Consider the following 12,413-nt stretch of genomic DNA (forward strand, 5'->3'; position numbering starts at 1 on the left):
TGTTTTTAAATGAGATTTCTGGTGGAACACCAAACTTAGAATCTTTCATTCTCCCTTAAATTGTTTTGGTGTGCAACACCAAACTTAGCTCCTTGCAATCCATACCAATTATTCAACATTTTTATTGAAAAAGCTATGAAAAGAAAACTACCTTAGGTTGGGTTGCCTCCCAACAAGCGCTCTTTTATTGTCACTAGCTTGACATCTTCTGTTTTTACTTCAAGAAGGATTTAGGTTCCGAACCTCTTTTTCCTTATCCCATTGTCCTCCTAGGTATAGCTTTGCTCTGTGACCATTTGCTGTGAATCGACTCTTTGTTGCTTCATCTATCAATTCAATACTTCCATAAGGAAAGACCTTGGTTACCAAATATGGACCAGTCCACTTAGACTTAAGCTTGCCAGGGAATATCTTGAGTCGTGAGTTGTACAAGAGTACTTGTTGTCCAGGTTTGAATTCTTTCTTCAAAATCTTCCTGTCATGCCACCTCTTGGCTTTTTCCTTGTATATCTTGGTATTTTCATAGGCTTCTAGCCTAAATTCATTCAGCTCATTTAGCTGCAACAACCTTTTCTCCCCTGCTGCTTCAGAATCAAGGTTTAGAAGCTTAGTAGCCCAAAAGGCTTTGTGTTCAAGCTCTACAGGGAGATGACAAGATTTTTCATATAATAGCTGAAAGGGGGACTTCCCAATGGGAGTTTTGAAAGCTGTCCTATACACCCAGAGTGCATCTTCCAACTTCCTAGCCCAATCCTTTCTTGTGCTACCTACAGTTTTCTCTAGGATTTTCTTCAATTCTCTGTTTGCTAATTCAGCCTGCCCATTAGTCTGAGGGTGATATGGTGTGGCTACTTTATGAATAACTCCATATTTATGAAGAAGCTTCTCCATTTGTTTGTTACAAAAATGACCACCACCATCACTGATAACACCCTTGGGTACTCCATATCTAGTGAAAATGTGCTTCTTGAGGAATTGAAGGACAATTTGTGCATCACAGGTAGTTGTGGCTATGGCTTCCACCCACTTTGAAACATACTCCACTGCTACCAAGATATATCTGAAAGAATAGGAGGGGGGAAAGGGTCCCATGAAATCAATGCCCCATAAATCAAATAATTCTAATTCCAAAATGAAATTCTGCGGCATCTCATTCCTTCTTGTCAATCCTCCTGCTCTCTGGCATTCATTACATTGGTGGACAAACTCTCTGGCATCTTTGAAGATAGTTGGCCAATAGAAACCAATTTGTAATATCTTTGCAGTTGTTCTTTCTGGACCAAAATGTCCACCATAAGCTGAGCCATGGCAATGCCACAATATATCTTTTATTTCACTCTCAGGGACACATCTCCTAATTATTCCATCAGAACATCTTTTGAACAGATAAGGTTCATCCCACAAGAACTTCCTCGCTTCATTGATTAGCTTCTTCACTTGTTGCTTAGTGAATTCTTGAGGTATCTTCCTCCCCACTTTGTAGTTTGCTATATCAGCGAACCACGGTATTTGTTGGACCAGCAGAAGATGTTCATCTGGGAAGCTTTCATTCACAGGTTGTGAGGCTTCTTGAATTGTTTCTTGTGGCAACCTTGACAAATGGTCAGCAACTCGGTTCTCAGTACCTTTCCTATCCCTTACTTCAATGTCAAACTCCTGTAGAAGTAGTATCCACCTGATAAGTCTTGATTTAGCATCCTGCTTTGACATCAAATACTTGAGGGCAGCGTGGTCAGTATAAACCACAATTTTAGATCCTATTAAGTATGATCTAAACTTATCAAACGCATAAACTACAGCTAACAATTCCTTCTCTGTTGTGGTGTAATTTTTTTGAGCTTCATTCAACACCTTACTTTCATCATATATGACATGATGCAAGTTTCCCTTTTTTTGTCCAAGTACAGCACCAATTGCAATATCACTTGCATCACACATGAATTCAAAGGGTAATTCCCAATCCGGGGGTGTGATAATTGGTGCTGTTGTGAGTTTGTGTTTTAAAGTTTCAAAAGCATGCTGGCAGTTTTCATCAAAAACAAAAGGATTATCAATCATTAACAAATTACTCAAAGGTTTAGCTATTTTAGAAAAATCCTTGATAAACCTTCTATAAAATCCTGCATGTCCCAAGAAACTTCTAACAGATTTCACATTAGTTGGTGGGGGAAGCTTTTCTATAATTTTCACCTTTGCCTTGTCAACCTCTATCCCTTTTCTTGAAACTTTGTGACCAAGAACAATCCCCTCAGGTACCATGAAATGGCACTTTTCCCAATTTAAAACCAAATTAGTTTCTTGGCACCATTTCAAAACAAGAGTTAGATGTTTCAGGCAAGTATTGAAATTGTCACCAAAAATAGAAAAGTCGTCCATGAAAACCTCTAAAAACTTTTCGACCATATCTGAAAAAATGGAGAGCATACACCTTTGAAAAGTGGCTGGGGCATTACATAGTCCAAATGGCATTCTTCTATAAGCGAAAACTCCAAACGGACATGTGAATGAAGTCTTTTCTTGGTCCTTTGGATCTACCACTATCTGATTATACCCATAATAGCCATCCAGGAAGCAATAGTAAGCATGGCCGGCCAATCTTTCAAGCATCTGATCAATGAAAGGAAGTGGGAAATGATCTTTGCGTGTGGCATCATTCAGCCTCCTATAATCAATACACATCCTCCATCCTGTCACAGTTCTTGTAGGAATGAGTTCATTCTTCTCATTAACAATGACTGTCATTCCACCTTTCTTTGGTACCACTTGGACTGGGCTTATCCATGAGCTATCAGAGATAGGATATATTATCCCTGCATTCCACAATTTCATCACTTCTTTCTGGACAACTTCCTTCATTGCAGGATTTAACCTTCTCTGAGGTTGGACTACTGCTTTGAAATTCTCCTCCAAGAGAATTTTATGCATACATACTGCAGGGCTAATGCCCTTCAGATCATCAATGGTCCATCCTAAAGCATCCCTGTGAGCTCTGAGTACATCAAGAAGCTCTCCTTCTTTTTTTGTCAGGGATGAATTGATGATTACTGGGAAGCTTTCTGATGTGCCAAGGAATGCATATTTAAGATGGGTAGGTAATGGCTTCAATTCTTGTTTATGCACCTCTTCCTTCTTGCTTGGTTTCACCTCCTTGTCAATAGAGATCTCAGCTGCGTGTTCCTCTACTGTCTCTTGATTAATTTCTTCTTTTTGCTCATGCTGATTAGTGTCTAATATTTCTTCCACCAGACTCTCTATCATATTCACCCTTAGGTAATCATCTTGCTCAGGAAGGTGTTGCATTGACTTGAAAACATTTATGATCATTTGCTCATTGTGTACTCTGAAGATCATCTCTCCTTTTTCCACATCTATAATGGCTCTTGCAGTTGCTAGAAATCGTCTTCCCAAGATGATTGAATTGTTTCCTTCCTCGTCGGTATCTAAGATCACAAAATCCGCAGGAAAGATAAACTGCCCGACCTTTACTAACAGATTTTCCACAATTCCATTGAGTGTCTTGACTGATCTGTCAGCCATGACTAGTGACATCCTGGTGGGTTTGAGTTCTTCTATAGCAAGCTTTCTCATCATGGACAGGGGCATTAAGTTGATGCTAGCTCCAAGATCACAGAGAGCTTTGTCCAAGGTTAAATTGCCTATGGTGCATGATACTACAAAACTCCCTGGATCTTTAAGCTTAGGTGGAATTCCTTTTTGTAACACAGCACTACATTCCTCACTGAGCATTACCGTCTCCTTCTCATTCCAACTCCTTTTCTTGTTGATGAGCTCCTTTAAGAACTTGGCATACAGAGGCATTTGCTCCAATGCCTCAGCCAAAGGTATGTTGATTTCCAGCTTCTTGAAAGTCTCTAGGAATTTAGAAAAGTGTTGGTCCTTAGTCTCTTTGTGGAATCTTTGGGGATAAGGCAGTGGAGGTGTCAAGCTTTTCTCCACTTGATGTTGTCTTGGATTTGGTTCTTCCATGATCTGCTTTCCCTTCTTCAGATTTTGTGGTCTATTTTCTTTTTCTTGAGGTTGAGTCTGAGGGTGGTTGCTTGCTGTTGCATCTTCATCATTGGTTGTCTCTTTTTCAACTTGTTTCTTGTCACTTTCCTTGGGCTTCTTAGTGGCTTCTTCATCTTTCAGCAGGATTTTTCCACTCCTCAACTGTATTGCCTTGCACTCCTCTTTTGGATTAGGAATGGTGTCACTTGGTAGTGAGCTTGATGGTTTTTCAACAGAAATCTGCTTGGAGATTTGTCCAATCTGCCTTTCTAGGCTCTTCATGGAGGCTTCTTGGTTCTTTATTGTCAATTCTTGGTTCTTCATCATCTTCTCCATGAGCATCTCTAGATTAGTAATCCTCTGAGAGTCTTGTGAAATTGGTTGGTTTTGGGGTGTTGATGGATGATGGTAAGTGTTTTGGTTAGTTGGGTGGATAATTGTTAGAGTTGGGATAAGTGTTTTGTGGTTTTCTGTATGTGTTTTGGTTAGTGTTTGGCTGGTTGTTGTGGTTTGTGTTTTTCCAATTGTTTTGAGTTGAGTTCCTTTGCCATGGCTGCTGAGCTTGATTGTGGTTGTCTCCCCATCTGAGGTTGGGATGGTTTTTCCAAGAGGGGTTGTAAGTATCACCATAGACTTCATTTGTTCCAGGATTTTGGTTGTGCATGTATTGGACTTGCTCTTGCTGTTGCTCGTCTTGAATTTCTTCATTTTGCCCCCAAGTAGTTGATGGTTGGCTTATGGCACTCACTGATGCAACTTGTAGGCCATCAATTATTTTGGCCATTTGCTCAAATTGTTGCTGAATCTGCTGCTGCATCATTTTGTTTTGAGCTAAGATTGAATCCACTCCTTCCAACTCCATTACTCCTCTCTTTTGTGATGGTTGGCGTTTCCTTTGGTGAGCAAAGAAATATTGGTTGTTAGCCACCATATCAATGAGATTTTGAGCTTCCTCTGTGGTTTTCATGAGTTGTAATGAGCCTCCGGCTGAATGATCAAGTGCTTCTTGAGCCTTCAGAGTAAGTCCCTCATAGAAGTTCTGCACCTTGTCCCACTCAGTGAACATCTCTGGTGGACATTTCCTCAGCAGTGCCTTATATCTTTCCCATGTTCATATAAATTTTCAGCATCCATTTGAGTGAATGTCTGCACCTCAGTCTTCAATCGTATGATCCTTTGAGGGGGATAAAATTTGGCAAGAAACTTGCTCACCAAATTATCCCAAGTGTTGATGCTCTCTTTTGGAAATGTTTCTAACCATTGAGTGGCTTTGTCTCTGAGAGAGAATGGAAAGAGCAGTAACTTGTAGCTGTCAGGAGGCACACCATTGGTTTTGACAGTGTCACAAATCCTCAAGAAGGTAGATAAGTGTGATTTGGGTCCTCCAATGGTCCTCCTCCAAAAGAGCAGTTGTTTTGGACCAAAGTGATGAGTTATGGCTTTAGTTCAAAGTTGTTTGCATTGACATTAGGAGTAAGAATGCTACTCCCACAATGTTTAGCATTTGCAAATGTGTAGGAAGCCAGTACTCTTCTTTGTTGTGGGTTATTGTTAACCCATCCTTCTGGTTGATTGGGATTTGATGGATCTCCTTCCATCTCTTGAAATTCCTCCTCAGATTCTTCCTCTCCAATAACGTTCTTCCCTCTTTCAGCTCTTCTTATTCTTCGAAGAGTTCTTTGGTCAATTTCAGAGAGGATAGGGGAAGATCTTCCTGTACCTGACATACAAACACACAACAATAAACACACAGATCCAGAAAACCAATGAAACTTCAATCTATTGCTAGAATGAAGTTTTAGTTAGTTTAAGCAAAAATTCAAACAGTTAGTGTGTTAGTAAAAAAAATAAAGAAAAAGTGCTTGATCTAGACCACCACTTCACTTAATCATTGTCAATCTATTTCAATCCCCGGCAACGGCGCCAAAAACTTGATGTGTGGAAAACGATCCAACACAAAACTCACCGGCAAGTGTACCGGGTCGCATCAAATAATAAAACTCACGGGAGTGAGGTCGATCCCACAGGGATTGAATGATTGAGCAATTTTAGTTTAGTGGTTGATTTAGTCAAGCGAATCAAGTATTGGTTGAGTGATTTTGTATCCCACAGTAAGTAAATAACAGGAAATGTAAAGGGAGAGGGATGAATTGCTGAAAATTAAAGAGCAGGTAAGTAAAAGTGCTGAATCTTAAAGAACAAGAAATTAAATGACTGAAACTTAAAGTGCAAGAAATGTAAATGGCAGTAACTTAAAGTGCAAGAAATATAAATTGCTTGAATGGAAAAGGGAGTTGAGGATTGGGAATTCAGAATTTCAGCAAGGGAAATTAAATTGCAACGATTAATCAAGCAGAAGATGAACTGGAAGTAACTAGAATTCAAACAGGAAATGAAATTAAATTGCAGCAGGGGTTCACAGAAGAACCAAAAGGAAATGGGATCTCAGGACTCCAGAGACTAGATAGCAAAGTCTAGATCTCAATTGCCTTCCCAGATCCAAGTTCACAAAGCAATTAACAAGAAATTAAAGAAGAAGCAGTAAAGGAAATGAAATTGAACTCAATTATGCAGAAGAGAAATTAAAGAGATCTTGAATAGAGATTGAGACAGAAATTTCTCAATTCTTCACACCCAAGACTCAAACAAGAAAAGTAAAAATGCTCAAGCAAGAACGAGGAAGAAGAGAGATCAATTCTCCTTCCCAATTCTCTGAAATTTCAGTTCCTAGCTCTCAATGAAGTCTTAGAATTCAAAACTCAAAAGAGGGTTCAAAAGCTCAAAGTAAAGTAAAAGTTCAAAAGCTCAAAAGAAAGGTCCTAATTACATCAAACTATCTCCTATTTATACACTTTCTATTCTTGGATCTTGGGATTTGGATGGGCTTTTGATTTGGTGAAGAAATGAATTAAATTGGATTTTTAATCCAATTTTTAGCCCAAGAAAATTTGCTTCCAGGAGGCTGCCCTGCCCTTGTGGAGGGCAGAGCAGGAAATTGTGCGTGCGGCCTTGTGCGTGCGTGGTTGGTGCGTGTGGTGCTGCAGGATGCTGCCCTGCCCTTGTGGAGGGCAGGGCAGAGTTTTTTGGTGCGCCAGATTCTGCTGCCCGTGCGTGCTGATGCTGCCGAGAGTCCTTGGTGCGTGCCAATCTGGTGCGCTGGCTGTGCACCACAAAATGCTGCCCTGCCCTCGCAGAGGGCAGGGTAGTGTTTCCAAAAGTGAAGTTCTAAGTTCGAAACTTGGTGGATGCACACGCTACTTCTTTTCCTTGGTTTTCTTGGCACCAAAGTAAGGCCTAGTTCCTTGCTTCCTCATGGTGCTGTGTTCGATCCTTGTGGCAAGCATTGGTAAGCTTTTTCCTTGAATTTATTCCTTTGATGAGCCCGATATTGCCCTTGAGGAGGGCAGGGCAGAGTTTTTGCTCTCCTTGATCCTTGGCATCAATTTGTGCTCCGCCCTTGAGGAGGGCAGGGCAGTGTTGTTTCTCAAGCTTGTTTCATTATATTGCCCTCCTGGAGGGCAGTGTGCCCTTGTGGAGGGCAATGTTTGCTTCCTCCCTTCCATGCGCCACACTCTTTTCTCCTTGGGCCACGCTTTCTTAAGCCACGTTTTTCCTTTTTTTCTTTCTTTCTTCACCTACCAGAAACCAAAACAACCACTCAAAGTATCTCTAAATTCACAAGGTTTATAATTCATTTAAAATCAATTAATTCTTGCTCAAACCTCATTATTTAGCATCAATTTAATAGTAGTTGCTTGATTTAAAGAAGTTATGCATTTTCATTCCAAATCACTTACTTAGGATGCAAGAAAGTGCATAAAAACTAATAAAACAAGTGAAATTAGCTTGAAAAATGGGTATATGATGACTTGTCATCAATACATGCCCATGAGAAGCTACAAATGGGCGTTAAACGCCCAAAACATGCAGCGTTTGGGTGTTTAACGCCAGGATTGTGGGGAGGAGGTAAATTCGTTTTCAATTCAAACTTTTTCCATTTTATATGTTTCAATTCATGATTTCTTGCATAAACATGTTACAAACTCTCATATTCCAAACTTCAATTCCAAATATTTTTAATCTTAATTTTTCAAATCCTTTTTCAAAGATATCAAATGTATTTTAATTCATAAACACAAATCCTTTTCAAATCCTCTCCAACTTCTTTTCAAATCTTTTTAAATTCTTCTTAAATCTCTTCTTTTAAATTCATCATATCCTCTTTTCAAAATTTAGATCTATTTTTTTTAAATATCTTTCATATCTTTTCAATTTTAAATTGCACCTTTTTCCTATCATACTTATCTTTTATAAATCATATCTTCTATCATATCTCCTTCAAAATTTTTGAAAAACCCACCCCCTCTTCCCTTTAAATCCTAGTTCGGCCTCCCTCATCTCCTCCACATTCAATAAATTGGCTCTCCTTCTATCCCTCTCCTTTCCTTTCTTTTGCTTGAGGGCAAGCAAAACTCTAAGTTTGGTGTGTTTATCCGTGATCACTAAACCAATATCCACTAAGATCATGGCTCCTAAGGGAAAATAAACCACTCCAAGAGGCAAGAAAGAGAATATTCCAAAACCACTTTGGAATCAAGGGAAGTTCTTAACCAAAGAACATTCAGACCATTACTACAAAATAATGGGTCTAAGGTCAGTGATCCCGGAAGTTAAATTCGATTTGAAAGAAGATGAATATCCAGAGATCCAAGAGCAAATTCGAAACAGGAGCTGGGAAATCCTAGCTAATCCTGAAACAAAGGTGGGAAGGAACATGATTCAGGAATTCTACTCTAATCTGTGGCAAACAGACAGGCAGAGAATAATTGGAGCCGCCTTCTATGATTATCGGACCTTGGTCAGAGGGAAGATTGTTCACATTCACCCTGACAAAATCAGGAAAATCTTTAAGCTACCTCAGCTGAAAGATGACCCAGACTCCTTTAATAGGAGAATGATGAGAACAAATAAGGGCTTTGACGAAATTCTAGAGGACATATGCCTCCTTGGAACCAAGTGGATAATTAGCACTAAGGGTGTCCCAAATCAACTCAAGAGAAAAGATCTCAAACCAGTCACCAGAGGCTGGCTGGACTTCATTGGGCGTTCTATACTGCCCCCTAGCAACCGCTCTGAAGTCACCATCAAAAGAGCAGTAATGATCCATTGCATTATGTTGGGAAAAGAAGTGGAGTTCATCAGCTGATTTCTTGTGAACTTTACACAATTACAAACAAGAACTCCAAAGATGCCAAATTGGCTTATCCAAGCTTAATCTCTATGATATGTAAAGATAATAGGGTGAAGATAGGAGTGACTGAGTATATCTCAGTTGATCGACCAATCACCAAAAAATCAATAGAAGGACAACAAGTGCAGGATGACCACATCAAGAGGAGAGCACAGGAGTTCCTCCCGGAAATCCCTCAAATTGAATACTGGGAGCATCTTGAAGCATCTGTCACCAAGTTGCAAGAAGCTATGGACCAACTAAAGGAAGAACAAAAAAATCAAAATAGCATGCTTTGCAAACTGCTTGGGGAACAAGAGGAGCAGAGGCATGAACTGAGGGAACTGAAGCGTCAGAAGCTGTCTCTTGAAGGACCACACACTCCACAGACTAAGGGAGCATCCACCTCCCAAAATAAAGGTTGTTGAGTCCTAATCTTAGCTTTAACTCTGTGATAATTGTTCTTATTAGGAATTTACCTTAGAAGTCATATATGAAGTAGTAGTAATTAGTATCTCTATTTTGATTTTATCTCTAATTAAGCTATAATTTATTTTTCTCATCATCATCAAACATGAATAAAATAGTAGATTTTTAGAATAAAGAGGCAATATTTTTTTGAGTTCTTAATAACAAAAAATTCTAATTATTTATATGTGGTGGCAATACTTTCTGTCTTCTGAATGACATTTATATTGAATTTTATGAATGTTAAAATTGTTGGCTCCTGAAAGAATGATGAACAAGAGAAATATTATTACTGATTTGAAAAATCATGAAATTGATTCTTGAAGCAAGAAAAAGCAGTGAAAAAAAAAAGAGAAGCAAAAGAGGTAAAAAAAAAGCCAATAGCCCTTTAAACCAAAAGGCAATGCTGAAAAGGATCCAAGGCTTTGAGCATCAATAGATAGGAGGGCCCAAAGAAAAAAATACAGGCCTAAGCGGCTAAATCAAGATGTCCCTAACCATGTGCTTGTGGCATGTAGGTCAAAGTGAAAAGCTTGAGACTGAGTGGTTAAAGTCGTGATCCAAGGCAAAAGAGTGTGGTTAAGAACTCTGGACACCTCTAATTGGGGACTTTAGCAAAGCTAAGTCACAATCTGAAAAGGTTCACCCAGTTATGTGTCTGTGGCATTTATGTATCCGGTGGTAATACTGGAAAACAAAGTGCTTAGGGCCACGACCAAGACTCATAAAGTAGCTGTGTTCAAGAATCAACATACTAAACTAGCAGAATCAATAATACTATATAAATTCTGAGTTCCTATGGATGCCAATCATTCTGAATTTCAAAGGATAAAGTGAGATGCCAAAACTGTTCGGAAACAAAAAGCTACTAGTCCCGCTCATCTAATTAGAATATGAGCTTCACTTAAAACTTTCAGATATTATTGCTTCCTGATTTCTTTTTATCCTATTTTATTTATCTAGTTTCTTGGGGACAAGCAATAGTTTAAGTTTGGTATTGTGACGAGCGGACATTTTATACACTTTTTGGGGATAATTTCATGTAGATTTTAGTATGTTTTGGTTAGTTTTTAGTATATTTTTATTAGTTTTTAGGCAAAATTCATATTTCTGGACTTTAGTATGAGTTTGTGTGTTTTTCTATGATTTCAAGTATTTTCTGGCTGAAATCGAGAGAGCTGAGCAAAAATCTGATTCAGGTTGAAAAAGGACTACTGATGTTGTTGGATTCTGACCTCCCTGCACTCAGAATGATTTTTTTGGAGCTACAAGAGTCCAATTGGCGCCCTCTCAATTGGGTTGAAAATTAGACATCGAGGGCTTTCCAGCAATATATAATAGTCCATACTATGCACGAAAATAAACGACGTAAACTGGCGTTTAACGCCAGTTCCATGTTGCATTCTGGCGTTGAACGCCAGAAACAGGTTGCAAGTTGGAGTTAAACGCCAGAAACAGGTTACAACCTGATGTTTAACTCCAGAAATAGCCCAGGCACGTGAGAAGCTGAAGTCTCAGCCCCAGCACACACTATCTTAGTTTACTCATTTTCTGTAAACCTAGGTTACTAGTTTAGTAATTAAACAACTTTTAGAGACTTATTTTGGATATCATGACATTTTAGATCTGAACTTTGTACTTTTTGACGGCATGAGTCTCTAAACTCCATTATTGGGGGTGAGGAGCTCTATAGCGTCTCGATGAATTAAGGCAATTATTTCTGTTTTCCCTTCAAACAGGCTTGTTTCTATCTAAGATACTGATTCGTACTTAACCGTGATGAATGTGATGATCCGTGACACTCATCACCATTCTCAACCCATGAACGTGTGCCTGACAACCACCTCCGTTCTACATTAGATTGAATGAGTATCTCTTAGATTCCTTAATCAGAATCTTCGTGGTATAAGCTAGAATCCATTGGCAGCATCCTTGAGAATTCGGAAGGTCTAAACCTTGTCTGTGGTATTCTGAGTAGGATTCAGGGATTGGATGACTATGACGAGTTTTTAACTTGCGAGTGTTGGGCGTTGTGACATATGCAAAAGGATCAATGGATCCTATTCCGACATGATCGAGAACCGACAGATGATTAGCCGTGCTGTGACAGAGCATTTGGACCATTTTCACTGAGAGAATGGGAAGTAGCCATTGACAACGGTGACACCCTACATACAGCTTGCCATGGAAGGAGCATTACATGTTTGAAAGTAAGAAAGCAGTATGTTGCAGGAATTCAGAAGACAAAGCATCTCCAAAACTCCAACATATTCTCCATTATTGCGTAACAATTACTTATTTTATGCCCTTTCACTTTTTACAATTGAAACTAAAGAACCCTATTGATATGCTGACTAAGAATAATAAGATAACCATAGCTTGCCTCAAGCCAACAATCTACGTGGGATTCGACCCTTACTCACGTAAGGTATTACTTGGACGACCCAGTGCACTTGCTGGTTAGTTGTGCGGAATTACATAGTGTGAGTGTAATTTTCGTGCACCAAGTTTTTGGCACTGCTGCCGGGAATTGTTCGAGTTTGAACAACTGACGGTTTATCTTGTTACTTAGATTAGGAAAAATTTGTTTTTTTTTTGTTTAGAGTCACTAGGATTGCATCTTCTATTATTCCTTTTAAAAATCTTTCAAAAATATTATTTTTCTTTATTAGTTTTTAATTTTTCTTGGAATCTTTTGTGTGATTTT

This window comes from Arachis hypogaea, chromosome 3, assembly GCF_003086295.3.
Source record: "Arachis hypogaea cultivar Tifrunner chromosome 3, arahy.Tifrunner.gnm2.J5K5, whole genome shotgun sequence".
Taxonomy (NCBI): domain Eukaryota; kingdom Viridiplantae; phylum Streptophyta; class Magnoliopsida; order Fabales; family Fabaceae; genus Arachis; species Arachis hypogaea.